This window comes from Heptranchias perlo, unplaced genomic scaffold (genome assembly GCF_035084215.1).
Source record: "Heptranchias perlo isolate sHepPer1 unplaced genomic scaffold, sHepPer1.hap1 HAP1_SCAFFOLD_254, whole genome shotgun sequence".
NCBI classification, from domain to species: Eukaryota; Metazoa; Chordata; class Chondrichthyes; order Hexanchiformes; family Hexanchidae; genus Heptranchias; species Heptranchias perlo.
Window position 1 is genome coordinate 50,216 of NW_027139266.1, and position 25,377 is coordinate 75,592.

Here is a 25,377-nt window from a genome sequence, read left to right on the forward strand (position 1 = left end):
TACAAATCTAATGATAAGAGTCTGGGTTGGAAAAGGAACAGATGAAAGTATCAAATTTAATTACACTGATTCCACAAACACTGCACACCACATCCCTTAAACATTGTTAACTGTTTCTACATAAAACTGGAGAGGGTGTAAATAGAAAGTAACAGAACAAAAAGCTCATTAATGTGTCAAATTTAATTTTGATATTGTTGCACAAACACTGAACATCCCATCGGTAAAACACTGTCCCGATCTAAAATCAGTCGGCAGGACCCTGAGACACAGTGAAAATGCTGTGATTTCAACCTGGTTCAAAACACGCAACCTTCTGATGTGGAGTCAGACGCGACTGTTCTTGCACCAGGCCCACAAAAAGCGGCTGGAGCCGGATCCATTGGAGGGCGATCGGTGCAGACTGCCGCCCCGGCTCTCGGAATGTGAGAGGCGGAAGCAGGAGCAGCCTGACCGCCTCATCCACAGCACAGGATCCCGCTCTCCCTCACATTGTATAACTGACTCTGTGGCGCAATGGACAGCGTGTTGGACTTCTGCTTAATAATCGGAGGGGACATTCAAAGGTTGTGGGTTCGATTCCCACCAGAGTTGGATTTTAGTTCACGGATCGGGAGCTGGGAAGTGAAATTTTGCAGCAAAACCGCAACAGGGTCATTAATGTCCGTCAAGGACGGGAAACTGCCCCCTGCACTTTATCTTGCACAAGTGGCTCCAGTCACACCCGGATTTATGATTCTTAATCCACTCTGAGCTGGATTGGCGAAACTCTCTCAAGGAAGAGACTCAACATCTGCTCAGACCGAAAGTCAATCTGCTGGACTTCCGGCTCTGTCAGACTGCATGTTCCTTCAGACAGGTTTCTAACTGGACACATGCATCCGGCTGCCGTGTGAGCATTGGTGCTGGAGGGGTAGAATTCTTGCTTGTAGTAATTCTATTCCTGTAAAACTAGCTCCTGAAGTGTAGGTTGGAAAGTATCCTGGCTGAGCGGTCTAAGGCGCTGGTTTAAAGCTCCAGTTAAAATCCCACGATTTGTGGATGGTTCACAATCATAGTTTGTGTCTCCAAAACCGCAGCCTCCCTCCTGTAAACAAGTAATACTAAACATCTCATCTGCTATTGCAACAGCGCAGTCCGGAGGAACCACATGGCAATTCAAATAAGTAGTTGCATTTTGGAACAAACTAATTGTACCTTCAACTCCGGTCGAAATGTTCACAAGCAAAAGGATTGTTTGATCTCGGTGAGACTCGAATTAACAACCTCGGTATTTCCCGACCCTGTTCTGTCAGATAAGGACCGCGCACTGACCGATTGCGCCGCTGGAGCCCGGTCACTCTGATCACCTGTCCCACTCTGCTGGAAAGAATCTTAAGGTGAGAGACCCGAACCTGTGGAAACGTGTCCAGTCACCGTGATGAAACTCATATCTGCACTTCCACTTTCAGCTCCTTTCACATCCTCTGCTCCATCGCACGACAATCGGGTTTTCTGCGAACAGGTCAAAATGAACATTGCCAGAAATTCTATCAGTGGTGAGATTTGAACCCAGCGCCCACGCAGTGATTGGATTTATTATCTTCAAGCAGTGAGCTCCGTTCACACAACGCCTCGCCAGTCTCTCACACTTTGTTTAATGCCCAAATAAATAAATTGGAGCTAATTGACCGCGTTTACCCCGTGCTGGGGTTGTTCTCCTTCGAGCAGAGAAGGAACAGAAGAGATTTGATAGAAGTGTTCAAAGTCATGAAGGGTTCAGATAAAGTTAATAAAGAGAAGCTGTTCTCATTGGCGGAAGTGTCGAGAACCAGAGGACACAGATTTGAGGTGATTGCAAAAGAACCAAAGGCGACATGAGGAAAATCTTTTTTACGCAGCGAATAGTTATGATTTGGAATGCGCTGCCTGAAAGGGCGGTGGAAGCAGATTCAATCGTGGCTTTCAAAAAGGAATTTGATAAATACTTGAAGGGGAAAATGCAGGGCCACGGGGAAAGGGACGGGGAATGGGACCAATGGGATTGGTCTTACAAAAGGCAGGTCTCCTTCTGTGGTGTGTTCATTCTGTGATAAATATTATTTTACACACAGTGAACAGACCATCCCTGAAAGACTGCCCCGCGATAAAACAGAGCGACACTGAAACGTTGTGAAAATGCAATGACCCCGACGTGATTCGAACACGCATCCTTCTGATCTGGAGTCAGACGCGCTACCGTTGCGCCACGAGGTCCACAGCGCCCACCTCGAGCCGGATCCATAGGAGGGAGATCGGTACCGACCGCCACAGGGACTCGAAGAGGCGGAAGCAGCAGCAGCAACACCGCAGGAGCCCCGCTCTCCAATCCAGCCGTTCCCAGCGGAGAGCTGCCAGTCCCGGCCTGAGCCCTGTCTGGGAGCCGCCTGCCATTCAGTCTTTACAGAACGGGACCGATCCAGTTTCAGCTCACACACAAGCTCAGGTGTCTCACTCCTGACAGATTCACTTATTGAAACCTTGTTTAGATTCAGTGAATTGGGATTTAATTCAATCCTCATCTGTCCACCGCTCTGTCAGTTCAGGACTTTATTTAAACCGACACTTGGAGCTCTGTTTTACAGGGTGCCGGCTGTTTCAGCATTTCTCAGTCCCACCACGAACACTTTTTGCTGCTAACTTCTGCTTAATACAAAGTTCCCAGGAAGGAGGGAATTTCTCCTGGGGACTGAGTTCGAGTTAAGGAACAATCGAGGTGCGATTACAGTACTTGGTGTATTCTATAGGCCACCAGCCAGTGGGACGGATATCGAGGAGCAAATTTTCAGGGAAATTATAGAGAGGTGCATCAGCCATAGAGTAGTGATAACAGGGGATTTCAACTATCCTAATATAGACTGGGATAACAATAATATAAGGCGCAAAGAAGGGGAAGAATTTTTGAAATGTGTTCAGGATAACTTTCTCGACCAGTACGTTTTTGGCCCACTGAGGAAGGAGGCATTGCTGGACTTGGTTCAAGGGAATGAGGCGGGCCAAGTGGAGCAAGTGTCAGTGGGGGAGCATTTAGGGAGCAGCGATCAGTATCATAAGGATTAGAATAGCTATGGAAATGGACACTGTCCACTCTAAAGTAAATGTACTCAATTGGAGGAGAGTCAATTTCAGTGGGATGAGAACAGATCTGGCCCCGGTAAATTGGAATCAAAGATTGTCAGGCAAAACTATAATTGGACAGTGCGCGCCTTTTAAAAAGATGATTCGGGTACATAGAAGGTACATTCCAACGAGGTAGAAAGGTCGGGCAAATAAAGTCAGAGCTCCCTGGATAATAAGAGAGATAGAGAGTAAGATGAAGCGGGAAACATAAAAGTGAATCAAAAAGTCTTCTACAGACATGTTAACAGGAAACGGGTAGTAAGAGGAGGGGCGGGGACGAATAGGGACCATAAAGGAGATCTACTCATGGAGGCAGTGGGCATGGCAGAGGGACTAAATGAGTTCGAGGCACCACACCTCAGGGAGGATATATTGGCCTTGGAGGGGGTGCAGTGCAGATTCACCAGAATGATACCGGGGCTAAAATGTTTAAATTATGCGGACAAGTTGCAGAGAAAAGGTTTGTATTTCCTTGTGTACAGAAGATTAAGTGATGATGTATTCGAGTTGTTGAAGGTGATTAAATGAGCCAATGGTGTGTGTGTGAGCTGTGAGACAGCTTGAAATCCCAATCCTCTCCACCACTGGGGACTGAGTCTTCCAACATACAGGGATTTTCACTCGTGCAAGTTTCACCCACATTTTCTGCTCTTCATTTCTCCGACCTGCTTGTTGCGCCTTTCCCTTCAATTCAGGACTTACAGGAAAAACTCGATTCTGCCGTCAATCTTCGGGTCACATGGTGAGATTTCAAATAATTGAAATCGACCCTGATCACCCCCGATATCGTCACCTACACGTTTGACGAGTGCAAAGCGGCTTCTATCGCGGTTTGTCTACACAACTCGTTCAAAGATACTGTCGGGAATTGGAGGGTCTTTCAAGTCATGACACGAACAGAACAGTTCGCACTGCCGTTTTCCGCAAGACGCTTCAGATTCATGGGGAATGATTTCGGTCTGGCGGTTAAATCCGTTCCCTCTTCACAAATCCGCCTTTGAACCCGTGTCTTTTAGTATTTTTGATAACCGATACCAAACTGGTTTGTCCTCTATTTTACATTACTGTCTAAATATTACAGATAAGCAGAGCACTTGAGCTGTCACAGCTGTGACTTTGACTTTTCTCCCTCTCCTCTCGATCTCCCTGGCAACTGCCACTAACCACAATCTTCTCTCACACTTCTCCATCAGGAAGTTCCGAGCCTTGGTTTTCAAATGAAATAACGCCCATCTCTCCAATCACCGACAGCCCAGATAAAGTTTCTTAGTTTCAGCTCCCAATTTCCCCAAATCCTCAAAGTAGCATGAAAATAATTGTCCTTACGTTAATAATAATAATATAATTAAAAGTTCTTATCGTCTGGGGTTTTGTTTCAGATTCCACGGCTTTTAAAGGTCACTGCGGATGTTTAACGAATCGCCTCTTGTTTGGAGGTTTCTGTGTGGGAAAGATCAGGAAGCGATAATTGAGAGACCGAGGATGAAGCTGTTTGATGGGAGCACTGGGGACACAGACCGTGCGCGGCTCCAGTGGAGCAATCGGTCAGCGCGCGTTATTTCTACAATAATTATACACTCGAGAAATGCTGGGGTTGTGAGTTTCAGCGCCATCTGAAGTAGTTGAACCTTCTAAACATTTTGACTGGAGTTCAAGGTACAACCAGTTCCATAACACGTCGACTTCTTCATGTCCCCATGTGGGCACTGAGGCTCCTCTGGCCTCCCGCCTTGCAATAGCAGGTGAGAGTTTATTTGTTTATAGGAGGGAGAGGGGGCGATTGGCGAGAGCTGAAATGGTAAAGCGGCCGGCACGACATCTTTAAATCTAAAGAACCAAACACACAATTCTTCTTTCCGTGAAGCAGGGATTCATCGGTTTGAAGTGTCGTGTAGGGAAAATTCGGGAGGCAAATCTGCTGCCTGGTGTCACGGTGTAACGGGTGAAATTATTCAGCTTTCAATTGTTGATCGGCTGAAATGTCGAGAGGCATTTTCCAGCTCCCGTGTGGAACAAGTTCAGCTTTTGAGCCATTGGGGAAAGTGTATTTTTTTAATTGCTGCTAACGAATGACAAGACATTTTTTACAAACAAGAAGAATTGAGTTCGCTGTCCATGTTTCTTACATCATGTTCAACAGAAACAAGGATTCTCCTCAACACGTTGCTGAAAATTGTATAAAAGTGATACTCCCCCGAATTCGACATCGACGGGGATAATTCAGAGTCCCACCATGAATCTGTATGATGGAAACCAATCCAACAGCGAGCCTGGATAGCTCAGTCGGTAGAGCATCAGACTTTTAAAACAGGTAGTGATCTGAGGGTCCAGGGTTCAAGTCCCTGTTCAGGCTAAAAGTTTTTAAACAGCTGGCAAGTTCTGCTTTTCCAGCGGACCAACATCAGCGAAAGGAGCAAGAGTTGGCCATTCAGTCCCTCGAGCCTGCTTCGCCATTTGATAACGTCATCGCTGATCTTCGACCTCAACTCCACTTTCCAGACCTATCCCCATATCCCTTGAGTTCCTTCGTGTCCAAAATTCTATCGACATCAGTTTTGAATCTATTCAATGGCTCAGCATCTGGGGTAGAGAATTCCAATGGTTGACAACCCTCTCAGCAAAGAAATCTCTGAACTAAATGGCTGGCCCCTTATCTTGAGATTATAACCATTAGTTCTAGACTCTCCAGCCAGGGGAGACAGCATCCCAGCATCTACCCTGTCAAGCCCTCTAAGAATTTTACATGTTTCAATGAGATCACCTCATTATTGTAAACTCCAGAGAATATCGGCCAATTCTGCTCAATCTCTCCTCACAGGACAACCCTCTTATCCCAGGAATCAATCTAGTGAACCTTTGTTGCACCCACTCTAAGGCAAGTGTATCGTTCCCAGGTAAGGAGATCAAAACTGTACACAGTATTCCAGATGCAGTCTCACCAAAGCCCTATATAATTACAGCAAGACTTCCTTATCCTTGTACTCCAACCACCTCGCTATAAAGGCCAACACACCATTTGCTTTCCTAATTGCTTGTTGCACCTGCATGTTAACTTTCTGTGATCCGTGTACAAGGACACACAAATCCCTCTGAATTCTAACATTTCGTAGTCTCTCACCGTTTAAAAGATATTCTGCTTTTCTATTCTTCCTACCAAAGTTAATAACCTCACATTTCCCCACTTTATACTTCATTTGCCAACTTCTTGCCCACTCACTTAACCTGTCTGTATCACTTTGCATCCTCTTTGCATCCTCCTCACAGCTTACTTTCCCACCTTGTTTTGTATCGTCAGCAAACCTGGATACATTACACTCGGTCCCCTCATCTAAGTCATTAATATAGATTGTAAATATCTGAGGCCCAAGCACTGATCTTCACTGCACCCCACTAGTTACAACCTGCCAACCCCAAAATGACCTGTTTATTCCGACTTCCTGTTTTCTGTACGTCAACCAATCCCCAATCCATGTTAATATATTACCCACAATCCCATGAACCCTAATCTTGTTTAACAAACTTTTGTGTGGCACCTTATCGAATGCCTTTGGAAAATCCAAATATTCTATATCCACTGGTTCTCCCTTACCTACCCTGCTATCTACACCCTCAAAACCTCTAATAGAGTTGTCAAACACGATTTCTCTTTCATAAAACTTGTTGCATGTGCCTAACTATATTATGATTTTCTCAGTGCCCTGTTACCACGTCCCTAGTAATAGATTCTCGCAATTTCCCTACTACTATTTTCAGGCTAAAGGGCCTGTAGTTCCCTCTTTTCTCACTCCCTCCTTTCTTGAATAGAGGGGTTACATTTGGTACCTTCCAATCCATGGGGATCTTTCTAGAATCATGGGAACTCTGGAAGATAAAACCAGTGCATCCACTGTCTCTGCAGCGACCTCTTTTAAAACCCTAGGATGTAGGCCATCAGGGCCAATGAATTTGTTAGCTTTTAGTCCCATTAATTTCTCCAGTACTTTTTATTTACTAATCTTAATTGCTTTAGGTTCCTCACTCTCATTAAAACCTTGGTTCCCCAATACTTCTGGTATGATTTTTGTGTTCTCTACTGTGAAGACAGATACAAAATACTTGTTTAACGTCTCTGCCATTTCCTTATTCTCCATTATAAATTCTCCTGTCTCTGTCTCCAATGGACCCATGTTTACTTTCGCTAATCTCTTCCTTTATACATATTTATCAATTTCTTGGTCATCCTTTGCTGATTTCTAAAACTCTCCTAATCCTCAGGCTTACTATTCTTTTTGGCAACATTATAAGCCTCTTTTAACCTAAAATATCATTAATCTCTCCAATTAACCAAGGTTGGACCACTTTTCCGGTGGAGTTTTTAACCCTCAAGGGAATGTAACTTTGTTAAGGAATTATAAATTATTTCTTTAAATGTTCGCCATTGCTTATCTATCATCATATTTTTAAATCTAATTTCCCAAACTACCTTAGCCAACTCAATCCTCAGAACTACGTTATTGGTTTTGTTTAAATTTAAGACCCTAGTTTCCGACTTAATGACATCACTCTCAAACTTTCAAACTCAATATCAAATTCTACCATATTATGATCATTCTTCCCCAGAGGATCATTTACTATAAGATTACCAATTAACCCTGTTTCATTACACAATACTAGATCTAAAATAGCCTGTTCCCTTGTAGATTCCTCGACATATTGATCCTGAAAACTGACTCGAATTAATTCCATCAACATAAAGCAGCTTATCTTGAGTTGCTAACATGATGTCAACACGATGGGATGACTTATAAGTCAGATTTGCGAGGTGAATGAGATGTTTGCTGAAAACACGGAGAATTAATGAAACCAAGACTTCCCTGTAGAGCAAGGAGTTGGAACGAAAGATGCTGGGCATTGAGAGGTGATGGATTTTGTAGATGGCAGGATGAATGGACAAAAGTATCTCTACGCCCTGCTTCTTTTCTATATTGATAAATATGGACAAAAATCTCATCTCCGTGCTTCTTTCAGATAATGAATGTCTTAATGCTCAAGAGATCACTGATCCAAGCCAATTATCTCCACTCGCACTCTCCTTCCAATCCTGCATGTGATGCTTCACTTTGAAATTTTGCATTTTCTCACATTGGGATTCCATTTGAAGAAAACATTGCTGTGATCAGCTTGTGCTGTTAAGGAGATGGAGCACAAAGAGATACATAAAAGGATATTGATAACAGTGACTGTTCAGACACTGTGAGCTACAGTTAAAGGTCAGCAATATTTAAAGTGTCAGATCTTCTCCAAATCATGACACAAATGGCAAGAAAACTTAACGTGGACTTTGATCAATGTCACGACTTTCAAATAGCAGACATTTTATACACAAGGCAAGAAAGATTCATCAGGATGTTGCCTGGACTGTAGAATTTTAGCTATGAGGAAAGATTGGATAGGCTGGGGTTGTTTTCTTTGGAACAGAGGAGACTGAAGGCAGATTTAATTGAGGTGAACAAAATTATGAGGGTCCCAGATAGCATGGATTAGAAGGACCCACTTCTCTTAGCAGAGAGGTTAATAACCAGGGGCATAGATTTAAAGTGATTGGTAGAAGGTTTAGTGGGGAACTGAGGAGAAATTATTTCACCCAAGGGTTGTGGGGGTCTGGAACTGACTGCCTGAAAGGGTGGTTGAGGCGGACACCCTCATCGCATTTTAAGAATACTTGAACTGCCGGAAGCTACAAGGCTATGGGCCAAGGGCTGGAAAGTGGGATTAAGCTGGATAGCTCTTTTTCGGCCGGCACAGACACGATGGGCCGAATGGCCTCTTTCTGTGCCATCAATTTCTTTGATTCTATGAGTCGAATTAACAGTCTCTCTGCTCCTCTACTTTTAAACTTTGACCATTCAGTGTACATTTCATCTCATTTTTATTCCTCTCAAAATGCAAAACGTCACATTTCTCTGCGTTAAATTTCACCTGCCTGTTTACGAACCTGTGGACGTCACAATGAAGTCACTGACTCCTCTTCCCAGTTCCCCACGCTGCCAATGTTGGCGTCATCTAGAGATTTTCACCTTGTGTCCCACATACCCAAGCTGAGATCATTCTCTATATTGAGAAGAGCAATGGTCCCAACACTGACCCTGGGAGACACCACTGTTTACATCCCTCCAGTCTGAAGAACATCCATTAACCACTACTCTCTGTTTTCTGCCCTTTACACAACTTCCTATCCACACTGCCCCATTCTTTTTAATACCGTGGATATTAATTTTATCAACAAGCCTCCTGTCCGTCATCTTATCAAACACATTTTCACAATCCATCTACACAACATCCACTACATCCCCTTTATCAGTATACTCGAGTTATCTCAAATAATCCATGTTGGCTATTCTTAATTAATGTGTTTTTCCAACAAATGTTGAAATGTTTGCTCCATCTCATCTGGTTTCATCTGTTTCAAGCCACAACAGAAAGGTCGTGTTTTCTCCTGGAGCTTAAGATAAATTATTTTTTTTAATGATGCTTCAGTCAATGAGGGACATCTGGGCTTAGACCCGCCCATTCGGTGCCGCAACTCCCGCCCCTCTCACACTCCGATTGGTTGGAGGACCAACTGTTCTCTCATCCCTCCAGTCAATTTACCATAAGACCATAAGATCATCAGAGATAAGAGCAGGAGTCGGCCATTCGGCCCCTCGAGCCTGCTCCACCATTTCATGAGATCATGGCTGATCTGATGTTTACCTCAACTCCACTTTCCCACCCTTTCCCCATATCCTTTGACTCCCTTGCGAATCAAAATTTTTTTCTAACTCAGCCTTGAATGTATTCAATGACTCAGCCTCCACAGCTTTTTGGGGTAAAGAATTCCAAAGATTCACAACCCTCTGGGAGAAGAAATTCCTCCTCATGTCCGTCTTAAACGGGCAACCCCTTATTCTGAGACTATGCCCCCTAGTTTTAGATTCCCCTATGAGGGGTAACAACCTCTCAGCATCAACCCTGTCGAGTCCCCTCAGAATTTGTATGTTTCAATAAGATCTCCTCTCATTCTTCTAACCTCCAATAATTATGGACCAAACCTGTTCAATCTTTCCTTATAAGACAACCCTTCCATCGCCGGAATCAACCTAGCGAACCTTCTCTGAACTGCCTCCAATGCAAGTATGACCTTCCTTAAATAAGGTCACCAGAACTGTACGCAGTACTCCAGATGTGGTCTCACCAGCACCCTGTGCAGTTGTAGCATGACTTCCCTGCTTTTATACTCCATCCTGCTGGAAATAAAGGCTAATATTCCGTATGTCTTCCGGATTACCTGCTGCAGTTGTATGTTGACTTTTTATATTTCATGTACGAGGACACCAAGGTCCCTCTGTACGGCAGCGTTTTGCAGTATTTCTCCATTCAAATAATATTTTGCTTTATTATTTTTCCTCCCAAAGGGGATGACTTCACATTTTCCCACATTATATTCCATCCACCAATTTTTTGCCCATCCGCTTAACCTGTCAATATCTCTTTACAGACAAGTTGTGTCCTTATCGCAACTTGCTTTTCCACCTTTCTTTGTATCATCAACAAATTTGGCCACAAGACACCCTGTTCCTTCATCCAAGCCATGAATATATATTGTTAATAGTTGAGGCCCCAGCACTGATCGCTGCGGCACCCCACTCGTTACTGGAAATTCCGATAAATTCCTGCTGCTCCAATTGGTCCGGATATCTCCTTGATCACCAGGGCGGGGTTCATGGTGAAACTGACGGTCCTGTGGTGCAGTTGGAAAATAAACATTAATTGAACCCGTCAGTTGCAACAATTAATAAAACGAAATGAATAAAAGTAAATGAAAAAAATATTATCTGGAGTTCACCAAAGTGGGGGGGGGGGGCTTCTATGCTGTGTGTTTGTGCCGGTTTAAATGGCACGAAGGGCTGGGCTTTCAGTTTATTTTATTTTCCTTGGTCCAAAAGCGCTCGCCCTGCTTCCAATGTCTTTGTTTTTCGGCCTGAAATTAAGATCATCAATGGCGGCTGCATCACCCAGCATGCAGCGCGGTACAGATTGTGCCCTATCTGAATCAGTGGAGTCCAGAGCGCAGGCGCAGTAGTGACATTATCGGTCAGTGTGTCCTGAGCATGCGCGGCCAGTCGAAGCTGTGGGAGGAGCGCGTTCGGTGCAGGTCAGAGGATCGGAGCAAGAGGCTCAATAAACCCCGGGGCCCGGGTCCGGGCTCAGGCCCAGGCTCAGGCTTTACAAACCCCGAGTGCGGCCCCAGACCCGAATATAAAACAGTGAACATTATCCCCCCCTCACTACCCGCCGGGAAATGAAGGGGAAATGGGGATCGGTCAGGGAGCGTCTGTAAATGAAGGAGAAATGGTGATCGGTCAGGGAGCGTCTGTAAATGAAGGAGAAATGGAGATTGGTCAGGGAGCGTCTTTAAATGAAGGAGAATGGTGATCGGTCAGGGAGCGTCTGTAAATGAAGGAGAAATGGAGATCAATCAGGGAGTGTCTGTAAATGAAGGAGAATGGTGATCGGTCAGGGAGCGTCTGTGAATGAAGGAGAAATTGTGTTCGGTCAGGGAGCGTCTGTAAATGATGGAGAAATGGTGATCGGTCAGTGTGTCCTGAGCATGCGCGGCCAGTCGAGGCTGCGGGAGGAGCGCGTTCGGTGCAGGTCAGAGGATCGGAGCAAGAGGCTCAATAAACCCCGGGGCCCGGGTCCGGGCTCAGGCCCAGGCTCAGGCTTTACAAACCCCGAGTGCGGCCCCAGACCCGAATATAAAACAGTGAACATTATCCCCCCCTCACTACCCGCCGGGAAATGAAGGGGAAATGGGGATCGGTCAGGGAGCGTCTGTAAATGAAGGGGAAATGGTGATCGGTCAGGGAGCGTCTGTAAATGAAGGAGAATGGTGATCGGTCAGGGAGCGTCTGTAAATGAAGGAGTAATGGTGATCGGTCAGGGAGCATCTATAAATGAAGGAGAAATGGTGATCGGTCAGGGAGCGCCTGTAAATGAAGTTGAAATGGTGATCGGTCAGGGAAAGTCTGGAAATGAAGGAGAAATGGTGATCGGTCAGGGAAAGTCTGGAAATGAAGGAGAAATGGTGATCGGTCAGGGAGCATCTGTAAATGAAGGAGAAATGGTGATCACTCAGGGAGCGTATGTGAATGATGGAGAAACGGTGATCGGTCAGGGAGCGTCTGTAAATGAAGGAGAAATGGTGATCGGTCAGGGAGCATCTGTAAATGAAGGAGAAATGGTGATCGGTCAGGGAGCATCTATAAATGAAGGAGAAATGGTGATCGGTCAGGGAGCGCCTGTAAATGAAGTTGAAATGGTGATCGGTCAGGGAAAGTCTGTAAATGAAGGAGAAATGGAGATCGGTCAGGGAAAGTCTGTAAATGAAGGAGAAATGTTGATCGGTCAGGGAAAGTCTGGAAATGAAGGAGAAATGGTGATCGGTCAGGGAAAGTCTGGAAATGAAGGAGAAATGGTGATCGGTCAGGGAGCGTCTGAAAATGAAGGAGAATTGGTGATCGGTTGGGGAGCGTCTATAAATGAGGGAGAAATGTTGATCAGTCAGGGAGCGTCTGTAAATGAAGGAGAAATGGTGATCGGTCAGGGAAATTCTGTAAATGAAGGAGAAATGTTGATCGGTCAGGGAAAGTCTGTAAATGAAGGAGAAATGTTGATCGGTCAGGGAAAGTCTGTAAATGAAGGAGAAATGGTGATCGGTCAGGGAAAGTCTGGAAATGAAGGAGAAATGTTGATCAGTCAGGGAGCGTCTGTAAATGAAGGAGAAATGGTGATCGGTCAGGGAAAGTCTGGAAATGAAGGAGAAATGGTGATCGGTCAGGGAGCGTCTGAAAATGAAGGAGAATTGGTGATCGGTTGGGGAGCGTCTATAAATGAGGGAGAAATGTTGATCAGTCAGGGAGCGTCTGTAAATGAAGGAGAAATGGTGATCGGTCAGGGAAAGTCTGTAAATGAAGGAGAAATGTTGATCGGTCAGGGAAAGTCTGTAAATGAAGGAGAAATGTTGATCGGTCAGGGAAAGTCTGTAAATGAAGGTGAAATGGTGATCGGTCAGGGAAAGTCTGTAAATGAAGGAGAAATGTTGATCGGTCAGGTAGCCTCTATAAATGAAGGAGAAATGGTGTTCAGTCGGGGAGCATCTATAAATGAAGGAGAAATGGTGATCAGTCAGGGAACGTCTGTAAATGAAGGAGAATTGGTGATCGGTCAGGGAAAGTCTGGAAATGAAGGAGAAATGGTGATCGGTCAGGGAGCGCCTGTAAATGAAGTTGAAATGGTGATCGGTCAGGGAAAGTCTGTAAATGAAGGAGAAATGTTGATCGGTCAGGTAGCCTCTATAAATGAAGGAGAAATGGTGTTCAGTCGGGGAGCATCTATAAATGAAGGAGAAATGGTGATCACTCAGGGAGCGTATGTGAATGATGGAGAAACGGTGATCGGTCAGGGAGCGTCTGTAAATGAAGGAGAAATGGTGATCGGTCAGGGAGCATCTGTAAATGAAGGAGAAATGGTGATCGGTCAGGGAGCATCTATAAATGAAGGAGAAATGGTGATCGGTCAGGGAGCGCCTGTAAATGAAGTTGAAATGGTGATCGGTCAGGGAAAGTCTGTAAATGAAGGAGAAATGGAGATCGGTCAGGGAAAGTCTGTAAATGAAGGAGAAATGTTGATCGGTCAGGGAGCCTCTATAAATGAAGGAGAAATGGTGATCAGTCAGGGAACGTCTGTAAATGAAGGAGAAATGGTGATCGGTCAGGGAAAGTCTGGAAATGAAGGAGAAATGGTGATCGGTCAGGGAGCGTCTGAAAATGAAGGAGAATTGGTGATCGGTTGGGGAGCGTCTATAAATGAGGGAGAAATGTTGATCAGTCAGGGAGCGTCTGTAAATGAAGGAGAAATGGTGATCGGTCAGGGAAAGTCTGTAAATGAAGGAGAAATGTTGATCGGTCAGGGAAAGTCTGTAAATGAAGGAGAAATGTTGATCGGTCAGGGAAAGTCTGTAAATGAAGGAGAAATGGTGATCGGTCAGGGAAAGTCTGGAAATGAAGGAGAAATGTTGATCAGTCAGGGAGCGTCTGTAAATGAAGGAGAAATGGTGATCGGTCAGGGAAAGTCTGGAAATGAAGGAGAAATGGTGATCGGTCAGGGAGCGTCTGAAAATGAAGGAGAATTGGTGATCGGTTGGGGAGCGTCTATAAATGAGGGAGAAATGTTGATCAGTCAGGGAGCGTCTGTAAATGAAGGAGAAATGGTGTTCAGTCGGGGAGCATCTATAAATGAAGGAGAAATGGTGATCAGTCGGGGAGCATCTATAAATGAAGGAGAAATGGTGATCAGTCAGGGAACGTCTGTAAATGAAGGAGAATTGGTGTTCAGTCGGGGAGCATCTATAAATGAAGGAGAAATGGTGATCAGTCAGGGAACGTCTGTAAATGAAGGAGAATTGGTGATCGGTCAGGGAAAGTCTGGAAATGAAGGAGAAATGGTGATCGGTCAGGGAGCGTCTGAAAATGAAGGAGAATTGGTGATCGGTTGGGGAGCGTCTATAAATGAGGGAGAAATGTTGATCAGTCAGGGAGCGTCTGTAAATGAAGGAGAAATGGTGATCGGTCAGGGAAAGTCTGTAAATCAAGGAGAAATGGTGATCGGTCGGGGAGCGTCTATAAATGATGGAGAAATGGTGATCGTTCAGGGAGCGTCTATAAATGAAGGAGAAATGGTGATCAATCAGGGAGCTTCTGTAAATGATGGAGAAATGGTGATCGGTCAGGGACCGACTGTAAATGAAGGAGAAATGGTGATCGGTCAGGGACCGTCTGTAAATGAAGGAGAAACAGTGATCAGTCAGGGAGAGTCTGTAAATGAAGGAGAAATGGTGATCTCTATATCTTCAGTCATCCAGGGAGCTCGAGCTTTGGATGCTGTTCCTTTCCTCCTCATGGGAATCTGTCTACTCTGCACCTGAACCAACTCCTCCTTGAAGGCCTCCCACTGTTGAATTATTGTTCTGCCTGCCAATTTTTGATTCCAGTCCACACGGACAAGATCCCTTTTTAACTCACTGGAATTGGTCCTCCTCCAGTTTAGAATTTTCACATTTGACTGTCCCCTGTCCTTTTCCATAACTATTCTAAACCTAATGAGATTATGATCACTGTTGCCCCATTGAAACATGCACCACCTGCCCCACTTCATTTTCCACACCGAGTCCACTGCGATACTCACACTCTCTCTCACACTCACTCTCACATTCACTCTCGCGCTCGCTCACAATCACTCTCACACTCACTCTCTCACATTCCTCTCTCACCCTTTCACTCATGGTTTAGGGCCACTGAAAGATGATGCGATGGGTTTGGATTTCAGCACAGGGAGGAGGGAGAATGTGTGGGACGGGGATTTACAGCTTTGAGGAATGAGAGAGGAAATAATGTTCCATCGAAAGTAGAGTTATCTGATCTGAATTTCTATTCTGTACTTACAGTGATAACTTTTATAAACTCCTTTTACAGGGGAGGATTTGCAGACAGGAAACTCAAACCAAAGATCACGTCAATATCTGACAGAGTCACTCGATTCATCAGGACCTAAATATCATCGGCCTTTGAATGTGGAAGGAGAAACATTTGTCTGTTCTATCTGTGGGAGAAGATTTCTAACATCAGTGTGAGTGGAAAAGCACCGAGACACACACACCCAAGTGAGAGTGTTCCAGTGCACTGACTGTGGAAAGAGCTTTAACCAGTTACACAGACAGAAAAAACACCACACCATTCACAGCGGGGAGAAACCGTACACGTGTTCTGTGTGTGGACGAGGCTTCAACTGATCGTCCAACCTGGAGCGACACAAGGACACCCGGACCACGGAGAAACCGTGGAAATGTGGGGACTGTGGGAAGGGATTCAATTACCCTTCAGAGCTGGAAACTCATCGACGCATTCACACTGGGGAGAGGCCGTTCACCTGCTCCGTGTGTGGGAAGAGATTCACTCGGTCATCCACCCTGCTGAGACACCAGCGAGTTCACTCTGATGAGAGACCTTTTAAATGTTCTGACTGTGAGAAGAGGTTTAAAAGCAAAAGTATTCTGCTGTCACACCAACGCACTCACACTGGGGAGAGGCCGTTCACCTGCTCCGTGTGTGGGAAGAGATTCACTTGGTCATCGACCCTGCTGAGACACCAGCGAGTTCACACTAGGGAGAGGCCGTTCCCCTGCTCTGTGTGTGGGAAGAGATTCACTCAATCATCCCACCTGCTGACACACCAACGCACCCACACTGGTGAGAAGCCGTTCACCTGCTCCGTGTGTAAGAAGAGATTCACTCGGTCATCCCTCCTTCTGTCACACCAGCGAGTTCACACTGATAAGAGACGTTTAAATGTTCTGACTGTGAGAAAAGATTTAAAATCAGAAATTATCTGCTGAGACATCGACGCACTCACACTGGGGAGAGACTGTTCACCTGCTCCGTGTGTGGGAAGAGATTCACTAATTCATCCCACCTTCTGAAACATCCACTTGTTCACACGATTGAGTGACCTTTTAACTCACTGACTGTGAGAAGAGCACAAATGAACTGCTGACACATCAACGCATGCCCATTGGTTGAGAGACTGTTCACCTGCTCCGTGTGTGGGAAGGGATTCACTCAGTCATCACACGTGCTGAGACTCCAGCGAGTTCACATATGACTGCAGGGGTTGGATTCTGCTGTTAATCCCATCCAGGACTGAACCATGTTCATTCTGACAGTTGGGGTTTGTTTCTCCTGATGTTAATAACCCCTATAACTGGGCTGGAGTTTAATATTCAGGATATTTGTGAAATAAATCAGCATTATTTTAAACCCTTGTTGTCGATTTTGGTCTTTCCCACCTGAGTGTTTAGCATCACCTGACTGGAGCTCAGAAAGGACAATCTGGGGGGAGGATCGTCCGGTGGGAACAGAACTTCAGCCTGGACACAGTCCTTCAGGGCCACACTGAGAGGGGCAAACGGCACTTTGGTCTTTCTCGTCTCTCTTCACTGACAGAAAAGTCACCGTTCGGCGTCCAGTCTAAAAATGACTGTGGTAATTATTCTATGAAGATTTAACCTGTTTGTGTGACAGTCCTGAGTCTACCATTTAAGGCAGGCGTTAACTCATTTAAAATAAACCCGTTTAAAATAAATGGGTTGAAGTCTGCATGAAAATAGCAGAGGGAGGAGATCACAGGAGCCTGTTAACTGCTGGTACAATTATACAACAGTCATTCGATCTCCAGATAAAGAAGGACCTGCAGTGTGTTCCACAATTCCCGGTTTTATTGATGTGTGCGTGTTAGACACCAGGATCACTAAAAATACACGATCCGGACCATCCACAGGGTGGGGGCGATCCCGACAGTTACTCTGGGATCACTCCCACTGCGGAACTCCACCTCTGACCCTGCTGAAGGTTGTAGGCTCAGGGAGTGGGGCCTCCAGGAGTGGACTGTAAGATAGCTGACAAAGATATGCTGAGGTACCAGAGGAATCCTTACTAAGGAACCGTCTGGGGTTTTCCCTCTCAGTGTGGGTCCAGCGGTGAATGATTCCTGACTCCCCGAACTGTCTTACATTTAACCCAGATCGGATCAGGATGAATTCAGTTTACAGGAGAATTGGGTCAAATATCACCCACAATCGAGGGAGACAAAAGCAGCCATTAGAGAAGCTCAGAGATCTTTGGAAAAGAAGATGGTGCCCAATTCTGAGAATAATAGCAAATGTCTTTCCAGCTCCGTCAGGAGTCAGAAGACCATTAAAGATGCTTTAGGGCCACTGAAAGACAGTTCAGGACAGATTCCCGGGCTATGGCAGAGCTGTTGAATGACAATTTCTCATCAGTCTACACTCCTGTGGATGAGGCTCAGATTCCAGCTGTGGGATGTGCTGTCAACAATAACATCATAAATATTAAAATAGAACGGGATGTCACTTTGGATAAAATATGAATTCTCAAAATGCATTGTGCTCCCGGTCCAGATGATATTCACCCCCGGGTGTTTGAAGAGATGGGACGGGTGCTCTGTGAGCCCCTTGCCTGTACCTTCAACAGCTCAATAGAGTCAGGAATTGTTCCCTGAGATTGGAAGGGAGCTCACGTAGTTCCCATTTTCATTAAAGGGGACAAATCAGAGCCGGGGAATGACAGGCCCATCAGTGTGACCTCGATCAGAGGGAAGATGCTTGAAGGGATCCTAAGAGATGCTGTTTATGATCACGGGGAAAGAGAGGGAGCCATTAGAGATACTCAACACGGCTTCTGGGAAAGAAAATGGTGTCTTACAAACTTGCTTGAGTTTTTTGAAGAAGTTGCTGGGTTAGTGGATGAGGGTAATCCGGTTCACATTGTCTATCTCAGGGATGTCAAACTCATTTCCTATGGTGAACCTGACCCGATATCCTGGCACTTGGCCTGGGCCACATTCAGCAAAAGTTATTAAACGAGAAATAGATGAAGATGAACTGTATTGGTATTTACTTACATTTAGATTTTATTTACAGCTACTGCTGCTCCCGATACCTGGCACCTCTGAGCTTGAACTATTGCACCAGCATTTAGTGTAAATGACTGGGCTGAGGCCTGTCTTGGATAAAAACATGAGGACCACTTGTCATTACAGAACTGTGTGCCCCAAACACTAACCGTGGAAGTGAATTCCACAGACTGCCTACTCCCTATGTAAAGAAGTTTCTCTTGACCACTGCTCTAAAACAGAGAGTGGGGTTAATTGTAGCGACTCACACTGTATAAGGTGGAAAGTGGGGCTCCACAAGGATTGGTTCTGGGACCACTGTTCACAATTCACATCAACGAATTGGACTCGGGAATCGGAAGTACAATTTCAAAATTTACAGATGACACCAGATTGGCGGGGTGGGGTGGAGTTTCGATAATATTGATGAAGATTGCGACCAAATACAAAATACATTAATAAACTTGCAAAATGGGTGTATAATTGGCCAATGAATTTTAATGCAGATGACAGTGAAGTGGAGCATTTTGGTAGCAAGAATTTGGAAATTGTGCCCTGTATCCCCAAGTCCAAGTCATTAATGTATATCAAGGAAAGCAGTGGTCCCAGCACCGACCCCTGGGGAACACCACTGTACACCTCCCTCCATTCCGAAAAACAACCGTTCACCACGACACTCTGTTTCCTGTTATTTAGCCAATTCTGTATCCATGCTGCTACTGCCCCTTTTATTCCATGGGCTTCAATCTTGATGACAAACCCATTATGCGGCACTTTATCTGACACCTTTTCGAAGTCCATACACACCACATTAACTGCATTGCCCTCATCTACTCTCTGTTACCTCATCAAAAAACTGTATCAATTTAATTAAACACGATTTGCCTTTAACAAATCCGTGCTGGCTTTCCCTAATCCTTGTCCAATTGACTGCTAATTCTATCCCGGATTATCATTGCTAGAACTTTCCTCACAACCGAGGTTAAACTGACTGGTCAGTCGTTGCTGGATTTTTTCTTTCACCCTTTCTTGAACAGGGGTGTAACATTTGCAATTCTCCAGTCCTCTGGCATCACCCCCATATCTAAGGATGTTTGGAGGTTTTTTGCCAGTACCTCTGCAATTTCCACCCTTACTTCCCTCAGCAACCTAGGATGCATCCCATCCGGACCAGATGACGGATCTACTTTAAGTACAGCCAGCCTTTCCAGTACCTCCTCTTTATAAATTTTTAGCCAATCCTGTATCTCTACAACATCTTCCTTTACTGACACTCTGGCAGCGTCTTCTTCCTTGGGAAAGACAGATGCAATGTATTTATTTAGTACCTCCGCCATGCCCACTGCCTCCCACTGCTACTAATTCGTTATAATCTGGGCCAGTGGTGCAATGGATAACGCATTAGGTTCGATTCCTACCTGGCTTGGATTTTTTTATGCAAAATTTTATGGCCTTCAATACCTTGCAAGCTGTCCTACTTGGTGGTGCTGCCTGGCTCCATACCTGGTAAGTGCCTTCTCAGTGCAGGAAGCAGTGCATCAGTGTCATAATCTGAAGGTCCTGAATTCAATCTTCAGAGAAGGCATCAAGGATTACGAAGCTTTTTCTCCATCTCTCACCTCATCTTTCCATCTTTGCTGCATAGCAAAATCAACAACTTTTGCTAACTGCAGCACATCAAAAGATTTGCTGCCCCTTGATCTCTCTGTACCCAAACACACAGTGAAGTTTAGGAAGTCCATGGGCGATGGACTCACTGACAACACTCTTGTTTCTGTATAATTGCCCCAAGACAAACGGTGAGTGGAGAATATAATCAACGATCCCGCGACTTCTCACAGGCCAAGTGAGCACTCCACCAGTTGAGCTAATTCCTCGTTTGCTGTTTGTAAATCGCCCCTCACAGTTCCTACCTCACACTCGCCTTCAAGCTGCTCCAAGACCAGCAGAGAAATCTTGCCTTGGGTTGCCACTCCCTGAATATATTAAATACTTTGCTCCAATCGGCGGTATCGAGCATCAGCAAGTGAGGAACAGCAGAACAGGAAGCCACAGTCATAATGAGTGATGCTGAGAAGAGCCCGAGCCTTCGGAAGGAAGACGAGGTCACCGGAAAGCGACAGCCGCCCGAGCTCGAGGAGCAGCGAGAGCCCTGACTGACTGACTGATCGAAGACCATTTTGCCTGAAATTGAGGGCGATTTGAAGTGTTGCTGCTCAAAGGCACTCCCTGCTGGTGAGCAGAGGGAAATGCTCGAGTGAAACAGCCGTGCTCGGGCAGACACAGAAAGCTTTCAGGTTTTGGAAAGGAGAAGAGGCGTCCTGTGCCTGAGTGGCAACATGTTAATCTGTGAGCTGCCTGCAAAGTTCGGAGAGTGACCTTGAGGTAATTGCTGCTTATTCCAAAATCACACTCACTCCTTCGAGCCAGAATTGAACCAGCGACCTAAGGATGACTTTATTTTGTTTTATTCACTACAGTCCTCCGCTCTACCAGCTGAGCTATCGAAGGGAAGTGATAAACAGTGCTGTCTTTGGTGATTGTTCACCGTGCGCCTGTTGACACGTTCAGACTCGTGGAGTCCGGTGCTGATCGAAGACTTCTTTTGCCTGAAAGCGAGAGCTGAGTGTTTTGAAGTATTGCTGCTCAAAAGCGCTCCCTGCTGGTGAGCAGAGGCAGAGCAGCCTTGTTTGGGCAGACACAGAAAGTTTTCAGGTTTGAGAAAGGAAAAGAGGTGTCCTGTGCCTTCATGGCAACATGTTAATCTGTGAGGTGCCTGTAAAGTGAAGAGAGCGACCTTGAACTAATTGCTGCTTATTCCAAAATCACGCGTTCTCCTTCGAGCAGGAATTGAACCAATGACGGAAGAATGACTTTGTCTTATTTTCCACGACAGTCTTGTCGCTCGACCAGCTGAGGTATCGCAGGGAAGCGGCAAAAATGTTTCACTTTGGTGATTGTTCACCGTGCACCTTTGACACACCCGGACTCGTGGATTCCAGTGCTCATGACTGAGGCTGACTCGGTACCTGCTCATACCGCAGTGCTGTGGGAGTGGGAGCTGCTCCGTGTTCTCCACAGCCTGGGCCAGTGACACAATGAATAATGGGACTGATTATTGATCTGGAGATTGTGGGTTCAAGTTTACGGAGGGTGTAAAGTGGAAGGCCGGGCCTGGAGAGCATTGGAATAGTCGAGTCTGGAGGTAAACAAAGGCACGGATGAGGGTTTCAGCAGCAGAACCTCATTCTGGGAGTTGGGATTTGTTTCTGCTGATGTTAATAACCGCTATAACTGGGCTGAAATTCAATATTCTGGATCTCTGTCAAATAAATCAACTTTGTTTCAAACAGAATGGGTCAATTACTTGATGAATTCAAGATAAGAGACGAATTGATGTCCTAATTACCGATTATTTTGCCTTTTCTCCTTTCTCACTGTAGATTATTTCAGTTCCCATCCCTTCAATTATGGCCAAGTCCCAGCTCCCCAGACCTGTGCTATTTCCTCCAAAAATCCCTGCTCTGTCCTGAATTAATCCATTTTATCCCTACACTGTGTTATTTCCTCCAATAATCCCTGCTGTCTGTCCTGAATTAATCCATTTTATCCCTACACTGTGGTATTTCCTCCAATAATCCCTGCTGTCTGTCCTGAATTAATCCATTTTATCCCTACACTGTGTTATTTCCTCCAATATTCCCTGCTGTCTGTCCTGAATTAATCCATTTTATCCCTACACTGTGTTATTTCCTCCAATATTCCCTGCTGTCTGTCCTGAATTAATCCATTTTATCCCTACACTGTGTTATTTCCTCCAATATTCCCTGCTGTCTGTCCTGAATTAATCCATTTTATCCCTACACTGTGTTATTTCCTCCAATAATCCCTGCTGTCTGTCCTGAATTAATCCATTTTATCCCTCCGCTGTGTTATTTCCCCCAATAATCCCTGCTGTCTGTCCTGAATTAATCCATTTTATCCCTACACTGTGTTATTTCCTCCAATAATCCCTGCTGTCTGTCCTGAATTAATCCATTTTATCCCTACACTGTGTTATTTCCCCCAATAATTCCTGCTGTCTGTCCTGAATTAATCCATTTTATCCCTACACTGTGTTATTTCCTCCAATAATCCCTGCTGTCTGTCCTGAATTAATCCATTTTATCCCTACACTGTGTTATTTCCTCCAATAATCCCTGCTGTCTGTCCTGAATTAATCCATTTTATCCCTACACTGTGTTATTTCCTCCAATAATCCCTGCTGTCTGTCCTGAATTAATCCATTTTATCCCTACACTGTGTTATTTCCTCCAATAATCCCTGCTGTCTGTCCTGAATTAATCCATTTTATCCCTACACTGTGTTATTTCCTCCAATAATCCCTGCTGTCTGTCCTGAATTAATCCATTTTATCCCTACACTGTGTTATTTCCTCCAATAATCCCTGCTGTCTGTCCTGAATTAATCCATTTTATCCCTACACTGTGTTATTTCCTCCAATAATCCCTGCTGTCTGTCCTGAATTAATCCATTTTATCCCTACACTGTGTTATTTCCTCCAATATTCCCTGCTGTCTGTCCTGAACTAATCCATTTTATCCCTACACTGTGTTATTCCCTCCAATAATCCCTGCTGACTGTCCTGAATTAATCCATTTTATCCCTACACTGTGTTATTTCCTCCAATAATCCCTGCTGTCTGTCCTGAATTAATCCATTTTATCCCTACACTGTGTTATTCCCTCCAATATTTCCTCCTCTTTGTCCTTTATTAAAGTCCAGTTTTTTCCCTCGAGTTTGACATCAATCAGGTTTAAAATTGATGCAGAGTTTCAGCCAATGAGGGAGATCCGGGCTCAGCCCCGCCCACTCGGTGCCGCAAGTCCCGCCCCTCACCCACTCCCATTGGTTGGAGGACCAACCGCCCGCTCGGTCCTCCAGCCCCTCTCCGCTCTTCCTATTGGTCCGGAGCTCCCGTCAATCACCCGGGCAGTGTGAGCTGAGCATGCGCGGCGGGCGGGGAGTGAGGCCGAGATCGTGTCGGCAACAGGTGAGAGATGGGCGGGGGGAGCGGGTTAATAAACCCCGGGGGAGGGGGCGGGGGCTTCACAAACCCCGAGTGCGGCCCCGGGCCCGAATATCAAACAGTGAACATTCTCCTCTCTCTCTCTACACTCCGGGGGCTCCGGTTTAGATCAGACCCGAAACTCAACACACGGCCCGCGGCCTCCGAGCATGCGCAGTGTCAGCGTCAAACCTCGTGACTCATCGAATCAGGGAGCGTCTGCAAATGAAGGAGAATTGGTGATCGGTCAGGGAGCGTCTGTAAATGAATGAGAAATGGTGATCGGTCAGGGAGCGTCTGTAAATGAAGGAGAATTGGTGATCGGTCAGGGAGCGTCTGTAAATGAAGGAGAAACAGTGATCGGTCAGGGAGCGTCTGTAAATGAATGAGAAATGGTGATCGGTCAGGGAGCGTCTGTAAATGAAGGAGAATTGGTGATCGGTCAGGGAGCGTCTGTAAATGAAGGAGAAATAGTGATCGGTCAGGGAGCGTCTGTAAATGAAGGTGAATTGGTGATCGGTCAGGGAGCGTCTGTAAATGAAGGAGAAATGGTGATCTCGACATCTTCCGTCATCCAGGGAGCTCAAGCTTTGGATGCCATGTCTTTCCTCCTCGTGGGAATCTGTCTACTCTGTTCCCAAACCAACTTCTCCTTGAAGGCCTCCCATTGTTCAATTATTGTTCTGCCTGCGAATTCTTGATGCCAATTAACCTGGACAAGATCCCTTTTTAACTCATGAAATTCGCCCTCCTCCAGTTAAGAATTTTCATATTTGACTGTCCCCAGTCCTTTTCCAAAACTATTCTAAACCGAATGAAATTATGATCACTGCTGCCCCACTGAAACATGCTCCACCTGCCCCACTTCATTCTCCACACCGAGCCCACTGCTGTACTCACACTCTCTCACACTCACTCTCTCACATTCATTCTCTCACATTCACTCTCTCACATTCACTCTCTCACACTCACTCTCTCACCCTTTCACTCATGGTTTCGGGCCACTGAAAGATGATGTGATGGGTTTGGATTTCAGCACAGGGAGGAGGGAGAGTGTGTGGGACGGGGATTTACAGCTTTGAGGAATGAGAGAGGAAATAATGTTCCATAGAAAGTAGAGTTATCTGATCTGAATTTCTATCCTGTACTTACATTGATAACTTTTATAAACTCCTTTAACAGGGGAGGATTTGCAGAGGGAAACTCAAACCAAAGATCACGTCAAGATCTGACAGAGTCACTTGATTCATCAGGACCTGAACATCATCGGCCTTTGAATGTGGAAGGAGAAACATTTGTCTGTTCTGTCTGTGGGAGAAGATTTCAAACATCAGTGTGAGTGGAAAAGCACCGAGACACACACCGAGTGAGAGTGTTCCAGTGCACTGACTGGAAAGAGCTTTAACCAGTTACACAGCCAGAAAAAACACCGCACCATTCACAGCGGGGAGAAACCGTACACGTGTTCTGTGTGTTGACGAGGCTTCAACTGATCGTCCAACCTGGAGAGACACAAGGACACCCGGACCACGGAGAAACCGTGGAAATGTGGGGACTGTGGGAAGGGATACAATTACCCTTCAGAGCTGGAAACTCATCGACGCCGTCACACTGGGGAGAGGCCG

At 45.5% G+C, this 25,377-nt stretch overlaps 4 non-coding genes across 4 annotated transcripts; 2 read left to right on the forward strand and 2 right to left on the reverse strand.

Annotated features, from left to right (window-relative positions):
• Window positions 1-502: 502 nt before the first annotated feature.
• On the forward strand, window positions 503-594 carry trnar-ucu (transfer RNA arginine (anticodon UCU)). Its single transcript is given in 2 exon segments — window positions 503-539; window positions 559-594. It is a non-coding gene; the product is annotated as a tRNA-Arg (tRNA).
• A 1,569-nt stretch (window positions 595-2,163) lies between these two features.
• Window positions 2,164-2,235, reverse strand: trnaw-cca (transfer RNA tryptophan (anticodon CCA)). The gene has a single exon. It is a non-coding gene; the product is annotated as a tRNA-Trp (tRNA).
• A 3,171-nt stretch (window positions 2,236-5,406) lies between these two features.
• Window positions 5,407-5,491, forward strand: trnak-uuu (transfer RNA lysine (anticodon UUU)). The gene is given in 2 exon segments: window positions 5,407-5,443; window positions 5,456-5,491. It is a non-coding gene; the product is annotated as a tRNA-Lys (tRNA).
• Window positions 5,492-21,101: 15,610 nt separating this feature from the next.
• On the reverse strand, window positions 21,102-21,195 carry trnay-gua (transfer RNA tyrosine (anticodon GUA)). Its single transcript has 2 exons — window positions 21,159-21,195; window positions 21,102-21,137 (listed from the first exon to the last, which is right to left on the reverse strand). It is a non-coding gene; the product is annotated as a tRNA-Tyr (tRNA).
• Between the last annotated feature and the right edge of the window lie 4,182 nt (window positions 21,196-25,377).